This window comes from Saccostrea cucullata, unplaced genomic scaffold (genome assembly GCF_032062105.1).
Source record: "Saccostrea cucullata isolate Sc308-1 unplaced genomic scaffold, CSIRO_AGI_Scuc_v1 ctg3224, whole genome shotgun sequence".
Lineage (NCBI taxonomy): Eukaryota > Metazoa > Mollusca > Bivalvia > Ostreida > Ostreidae > Saccostrea > Saccostrea cuccullata.
The window spans coordinates 101,633-109,802 of record NW_026919297.1 but is presented as its reverse complement, the minus strand read 5'-3'; the positions used below and the strand labels follow the sequence as shown (position 1 = coordinate 109,802).

General features: G+C 35.6%; 1 pseudogene; it reads right to left on the bottom strand.

The window, feature by feature from the left end:
• Positions 1–856: 856 nt before the first annotated feature.
• Positions 857–7,306, bottom strand: LOC134229052 (piggyBac transposable element-derived protein 4-like; annotated as a pseudogene).
• Between the last annotated feature and the right edge of the window lie 864 nt (positions 7,307–8,170).

Below are 8,170 nucleotides of genomic sequence, written 5' to 3'. Positions count from 1 at the left end.
TAGGTGCAAATAAATGTGTCTGGTCTGCTTTACTGAATGTGACATTTTTTCTTAATTCACAAATAATGTTTCTCTTTTTCAAGTTTTAACTGATCTAGTCTATTCTTTAAGTCAAAATCAATTTTTGAAATCCTGTTAAGTCTATTGAAGCAACGGAAGCAAATACACTTCGACAGTCCATCTGAATTGGTTGGTTTATAACCAATGACTTCTACCAACTGACCAAAAACTCTGAATGCATCTGAAAAAATCTGTCTTCTTTGTTTCTTTGACAAAATTTCAGCGCACAGTCTACACTTTTCTTGGTCTATGAAAGCCATTCTAAACAAACATAAAATGTATAAATAAGCAAACAAATGTTCAGTCCGAATTTGCACCACAAAAACTTACGTTCTGCTTCAGCGTGGAAACCGGAAGGTACGCAAAGAGCGTAATAATTTCAGTATTTTAATCAATACAATAAACTTTAGTTAAAAAAACAATAATATGTAGATATTATTTAGATATACTTACTAACTGACAGCAAACGGGAACCACAGACCGCAGCAGGCGAGTGGTTAAATTGTAATATTATTTTTTAGAAGGTTAAATTAAAGGCAGAACATATATCTTTTCTACCATTTTTTATTTGTTGAGTAAAGCAGATTGAAAACACGTAAAATAAAGCGGAAGTTGAACAGAAATTTCCTAAGAATTTCCTGAGTGTTTAAGGGAGAGCGCGGTCCGTCGAGGAAAAAATTAATTTGGTGTGGCCAAAATAGCAGTTTCTTTGAATACCGGTATTTTGAGAAAAAAAATGAAAAAAAAAACAAATGAACAGTTCTGTTCAGCACTTTTTTCCTCTGTAATATTTCTTCTAGTGTGATAAGGCTTGAAGCATTTCACGCAAAGTCCAACATGATACGGGGTACACCAAGTCCTCACTTTGCTTTTGCAGCGACAGCAGAGTTTCCTTTTTCTTCCTGAGAAAGAGACACACTATAAATTTTGGATTCTTGTTTCAGAAGTACATGTTATATTTTATAACCCGAGCTTTAATTTATTGTATTTTATGTTCGTATTTATGATCAACATGTTGACCAATATCCAAGTAAAATGAACATTAATAATTATTACATCATTATGCTTCTTTTAAAAAGGGGACTTGTATTAACCTTCAAGACATTTAATAAAATGTCTCTCCGTTAGCCTGGCTGCCTATATGTACTACCCCTGATCTGTGCACGCCTTGGCTGGCGGAAATCGCCAATTAAACCTGAACAAACGCTCATACATATGGAACTCGATCCTACTCATTTTGGCACGTAGTCCGCGGTTTTGTCGGTAGATTAGGTAGGCATTTGCTTAAAAAAAAAATAATTCAAGTTTTGCTGCTAAACAAGTGCAATTTAGAACAAAACTGCGCTTGAAACAGTACGGTCAAAGTTGCTGATCCATGTATATGACATCAGATTGGTTTATAACAATTTAAAAATTGTGCTTAAATATTAACTAAATGATATTCTATTTTGATTACTGATATATTGAATTATACTAAGTTATAACTATATTGCTCTTCGCAGATCTTGCTAAAAATATATATATATATAAAAATTTTGTTGAGTGCATGGAATTGAACTTTCGTCCATGCTTATTATGTTTTCTTAAAACCGGTTAACTTTAAATATTTATGTTTGTTTTGCATTATTCTTTCTTAGATGAACCTATTGAAGAAAATATTGGGGGTCAGAGGTCATAGCACGACCGAATCGCTCGGCGAGGTGATTTCTTGTTTATGTATTTCTATTTGTTTTCGGAACTACCAAGTTTAAAGTGATGAAAAATGTAAATAACTGACACATACAGATATTTTCATTCAACAGATGTTCAATAGATCTTCCTTTGGCATGAAGAATGTTTTAAATACTATAATTACAGCCTAAAATCGGACTTACCTATTTAACCCGAAATTTCTTTGAAGTTATGTTAACTAGAAGAGGGGATATCACGGCTTTTGACTTCAAATATATTAAAAACTCATAAAATAGTAAGATTATTCTCAGTGGGGATAATTGTTCTTACATTATAAACACAGAACTCTTGAACTGGACTGGTGAACACCATTGTAAATATTCAAATGTTGGAGCAAAACGAACTTTAAAACCAAACAACTTCTAGGTCATTGCACGTCATAACATAGCAATACGGCGGCCCGTTCAAGTAATAAATACAGTTTTATCAGGAATTCGTCTCATATGTAAATATAAGCAATAAACAACAAGGTTAAAAAGTTCACTGGAAATGAACCTTTAGTTGGTACGTGATCAAATCTACTGAGAAGCCCTTCGGGCTTCACAGGATTTGATCACGTGACCAAATTAAAGTTCATTTCCCAGATAACTTTTTAACATTGTTGTTGATTTCTTAAGTATACAGCACAGGGAACCAATGTAAATATACCTACACATAATTCTAAGTAGGATATTGATGAATATTTTCTTCCACATCTTTTTTGATCTAATGCATGGGTCACACAGCTCTAGAGATTTGTCTGAAAGGTCGACTTCGCCCATTTTTTTGTTATATACAAGATTAACATGGGGCACTTCAATATTTACGCCTCGTGTATCTTCAGTGGTCACAAAACTGTAAGTACATTTAACTATGTAATTTATGGTATAAATAATTTTAAAATAGAATTACAATGTAAAATTAATTTTTCAAACCATTTAATTTTTTTTAATCGCTCATTGTGTAACTTGATAAATTTACATTGAATTTCATGATCTTGTTTTTTTTCATTCATTTTTCAAAAAAAGGTGGTTGTAGTAATGGCGAATCAAATTTAAAAATCATAAATACTCAATATGAAGTTAGAAAAAATGAATTACTTAGAAAGCGTAGATAAAAACGTGACAGTTTTTCTGTCACCATAGCACAATGCCATGATCGGTCCACTCTGTTTTACAACAGCCTCTCCTTGGGGAAATTTCAATCCTTTCAATGACCGAGGCATTCCCTTTCTACAGACTCACCGTGCCGGTCATATTAGTATTTGATTTGAATAGATCATCACAAAGGGCAGGACTAGAGAAATAATTGTCACACACGAGGTGATGACATCTACGAAGGTAGGGTTCAAGAAGCTGCATTATCGCATCATACCCCAAACCGTGAGCGCTACGGGGTGTCTCCTGTTGTTTTCCTATCAATCAAAATTGTTTTAAAGCACTATATATAATATTAAAAAACAATTTGATTAAAAAAATACTAGTAATATTATTCAGCAATTACAAAATTTGTTCAAGTCTTTGTAAATATAGCAGAGCAGACCTGCATATAACTGAATTGCTGCATTGTATCCCGTTATCAGACTCGTTTAAGACAAATAGTTTCGCTCCCATTTGATGAGATTTTTTTGCAGGAACATACTGCACTATTTCGTTTCTCCCCTTTAGGAAAAAAAAAATAAACAATTGATAACTCATTTTCGAAATTTCAAAAGCAAATGTTCGGGCATTATGTATTATTTGAGCGGGATGGGGTGACTCTTGTGTAAAAGAACTAGATAGAATTTGCCATAAAATTGTATGATTATAGAAAGGTTGTAAATAGTACTTCACTTATAATTTTTTATATGGTAATTCCATATAATTATGATTAAAACGAATTGAAATTAAAGGTTTACGTGTGCATTATTCAGAAAATAGTATCCCGCTTTATGGGTCATTTCTTAGCTGGAGATTAACAGCTGAACCTGCCGACACATGTACGTATATTTGAAAAAAAAATTAAAAGTGGATCTGATGATTTTTTTCAATGACAATTACCTTGAACTCAACCATGCTTTCATCTACAGTAATATCCCTTGCTAAGTCGTATGCCTTTGGGAAAGTGAAATTAACAAGGTCTAATACTGGACGGAATTTATGTGCAGGATAGTTTGGATGACCACGTGGAACACAGGTCGTATTGTCATTACAATGCAGAAATTTTGAGAGAAGTTGGAATCTGTCTCGTGTCATGACTTCCGAAAATCTTGGTGTCCGGAATAGCCAAGAATTCCCGGACTGCTGCCAGTACGCTTCTATGCTGAGAAGCCGGGTTTTGTAACAACACCCATCGAGAGAAACAATCCTAAATATGTAGACATTCCTCTGCATCTGTAAAATACCATTCATGTGTTTTAGAGTTTGCTTTAAGATCATAAGATGGATCTGTTAAAAATTGTTCTGCCAACAAATTCGTTTCATCTACGAGGATGTCGATAAGACCTTTTCTGTCGTATGGATTAGAAAGTTTTCTGAAATATTCTATAGGATGAGCCTCTATGTCCGGTGGGTCAACGGGACCCATATGCCGTGAGAACGGAACGATATTGTGCGGATATTCAAAATTTTTCACATACCGTACGTTTGTCTACAGTCTATTGATTTCTGGAATATTTATATCTGCATAACTTTCTGCGTCTGAATCTTCGGAAATGTAATCATAATCAGACTCATTGTCTGAAGCGGAATCCATATTGTCCAAATCATGGAAAATGACGTAAGAATGCCGATGACGTAATTTTGGACAATTTTTACACGGAATTTTGGACAATTTTTACAAGGAACTAATATGTCTTGAGTATCATTATATAAGTTATAATACGCCTAGTATAAAAATTTACCAAAATCTGTTTGGTTTAACGCGATCAAAATTTTGACGACTTAAAGGACATATATGTACTTCCCGCAGTCAGCGGTGAAAGGACGGAAATGTCCAACGTCGCAGCCAGAGGGTTAACATTGAGGTGGCTAATTAAATCGCCTTTTCGCAAGGGCATACACTTAATAGATGTTAGCCATTTTTGAATTTAAATAAAGGATGGTTTCCTTATCTTGAAAAGTGCTGCTGCTTTATTTAAATCGAGAGTGTGACTTGATAAGGAAATGAAAAACTTGGTAAAGGTCATACATATTTCGACATGGGCATACTTACTTGAAATTTTAACTAATACAAGAGGCCCAAGGGCCTTGAATCGCTCTTCTGATAAATTGTACAATCTATCACTTCCATTAGAAGCCTCAAACTCTATAAGTATTATAAGACCCAAAATGCATCAACTTACAAAGTTTGATGATATTTAGCCAGTTAAGACTGAAGATATTATAATATAATTATAAAATACCATAAGTAGGTCACAGTGACCTACCTTTTGATTGAAATTTTCTGAGCACTCAAGATACATTAATTGACAAAGACTGTTGATTCTAATTAAATAAGGACCTGAGATATTCAAAAGTAGATCACCATGAACTACTTTTGGTCAACATTCTCTGAAAACCCAAGATGCATCATCTGACAAAGTTTGACGATTCTAAGCCAATTAGTACCAGTTATAATTAAATATAGCAATCAAATGTCAAAAGTAGGTCACGGTGACCTACCGGGTACTTTTTGATCGACGTTATCCAAAAACCCAAAATTTGATGATTCTAAGCCAATAAATACTTAAGATATTCAAAAGTAGGTCACCGTGACCTACGTCTTGTTGGACATTCAATGAAACCATAAGATGCCTCAACTGACAAAGTTTGATGATTCCGAGCCAATAAGTACCAAATATAATTAAATATCGCCATAAAATGTCAAAAGTAGGTCACAGTGACCTACTTTTTGGTCGACGTTCTCCGACAACCTAAGATGCCTAAACTGACAAAGTTTGATGATTCTAAGCTAATAGGTACCTGAGATATTCAAAAGTAGGTCACCGTGACCTACTTTTTGGTCGACATTCTCCAAAAACCCAAGATGCCTCAACTGACAAAGTTTGATGATTCTTAGCCAATAAGTGCCTGAGATACTTAAATATAGCCATAAAATGTCAAAAGTAGCTCACTGTGACCTACTTTTTGGTCGACAGTCTCGGAAAACCCAAGATGCATCAACTGACAAGGTTTGATGATTTTAGGTCAATAAGTACCAGAAATACATAATTATAGCCACAAAATGTCAAAAGTAGGTCACCGTGACCTACTTTTTGGTCGTCACTCTCCGAAAACCCAAGATGCAACTATCCTGATTCTTGTATGTAAGTTTGGTGAAAATTTGCCTGGTGGTTATGGAGAAGAAGTTTTTTTAGCAACCACTACTTTTGGTTTTGTTTTCCTGGATATCTCCCCTTGTTTAAGGGTCCCAACCTTTATTTTAGTATAAATGGTAGCCCTTGGGCCAAGGATATCCTGTGACCAATTTGTTACTGATTGGCCAAGGGGTTCTTGAGTTATGGCCCATATTCTAAAAAGTTTACGCACACCGCACAAATGGCCATAGCATTAGCTCTTTGAGCCTTTGGCTCAGAAGAGCTAAAAATGCGAATTCTACATGAAGCAGCAGCACTTTCTAGAAAGTACAAAGTATATAGAAACTAATGGTTACTTAAAATTTTTTATATTAACTAGGATATGCCCTTGCGATATTGAAATTTGTATATGACCTCCATCAGTATACATTTTATGCATTTATCACCTGACTATCCATTTCTTGGACCAATCGTAGATCAATTCAGAGTGGAGAATAAAGAAACCAAAAGAAGAGCTAACAAGGAAATTCCGATTCCTTGAATTTTTTCGGGAAATTCCACACTTTAAAACTTAGATTTTTGGCCATATCTTGAATATAGAGATGAACAGTTTGTCAGCGCAACTCCACTTAGACCGCTGCACACAATTTCGTCAAACTGTGCAGATATTTAGGACACAATGTGTAGATTTGCATTTTACCAGAAAATTCTGATTCCTTTTATTTTTTTCAGAAATTTCAGCACTTCGTCCTATGGAGAAGCGTGGGGTATGTGAGCTTGCTCAATTTTTCTTTCATTAATTTCAGGTACTTAATTTGATTTGATATTCTTCTTTCACTTATTGTTTAGACAGTAGTGTGGGTAATAGCCCATATTCATTTTTCTTACCGTGATTGTAGCCTATTAGTAGAGCGTTCGCTCTGTGATCGGGAGGCCCAGGTTCGATTTTCGTTCTCGGCACACGGGACTAGAAGTGAAAGTCACGGGTCTTCTAGATATGACGGTAAATGGCACGATAAAGAACCCTCACTGCTCATTGACCTTGAGTGCAGAGTATAGGTCTAGATTTGAAGCCCTTCACCGACATACGGTTACGTCTGACTACGTACAATGTATTATTTGTTTTGCCTTCCTTTTCTTCAAGTACTCTCTTGCTTGGACTTTCTCTGTTTCTAAAACACCATCAGGCACACATGGTGTTTTGATTTCAGTAGCAGGAACCCCAGCCTCTATTGAGTGCTCTTCCAGCATTTCTCTCATTTTTTGCTGTAATTTTCCGTTTCCTAGGCCCAGGCCTATTTCTTAGGTAAAAATGAGACTGAGATCGAAAGTGAGCTCGTCTATCTTTTATGGCTCCCTGGCCAGATTCCGGTTTCTTATTGCTCTCTATTTTTTGACCAAGCAATGAGATTGTCTTTCTTCTGATTAAAAGCAGCGTATCTGCTCGGAGTGTTCATCAACAAATGACAGTGGTTCTTTTTTCTCTGAAAGTTAAAGATTAATTTTCATTGTTTTATACACTTATGTATGACTAATCATGATAAGAAGTTACTTACAAAATCCTATATTTCACACAGGTTGTATGTTTGCAAAAAACGGAGACATCCTTCCGACCGGTTGAGAAGCATATTTGATTGATTGTATATTGTTTAACGTCCCTCTCGAGAATTTTTCACTCATACGGAAACGCCACCCCTTGCCAGTGGAGAGCTGCAAATTTTGTCCTACGCGGTATGCTCGGCACTCAAGGTCATTGAGCAGGGAGGGATCTTTTTCGTGCCAGCTCCCACTGCGTCACGGGACCTCGGCTTATACGGTTTCATCCGAAGGACCGCCCTCCACGTCCCACAGTGGGATTCGAACCCGCGACGTAAGGATTGAGATCATCTCCTTACTTGTCGACTGTAAAGCAGACGCTCTTACCACTGCGCCAAGTAGCATTTTGAAAGTATTACATAGAAATTTCTATTTTTAGTAAGTAAGGGCTAGGCATCATCGATAATCGAAATCAAGAACCAACACATAGAATTAAGTATTTTAATAGTGCAGTCTACTTTTTTTATAAGTTGTATTGAAATCAGACGAAAACTGTAGGAGGATTAGCATTTGAAAAGTAATTCAGAT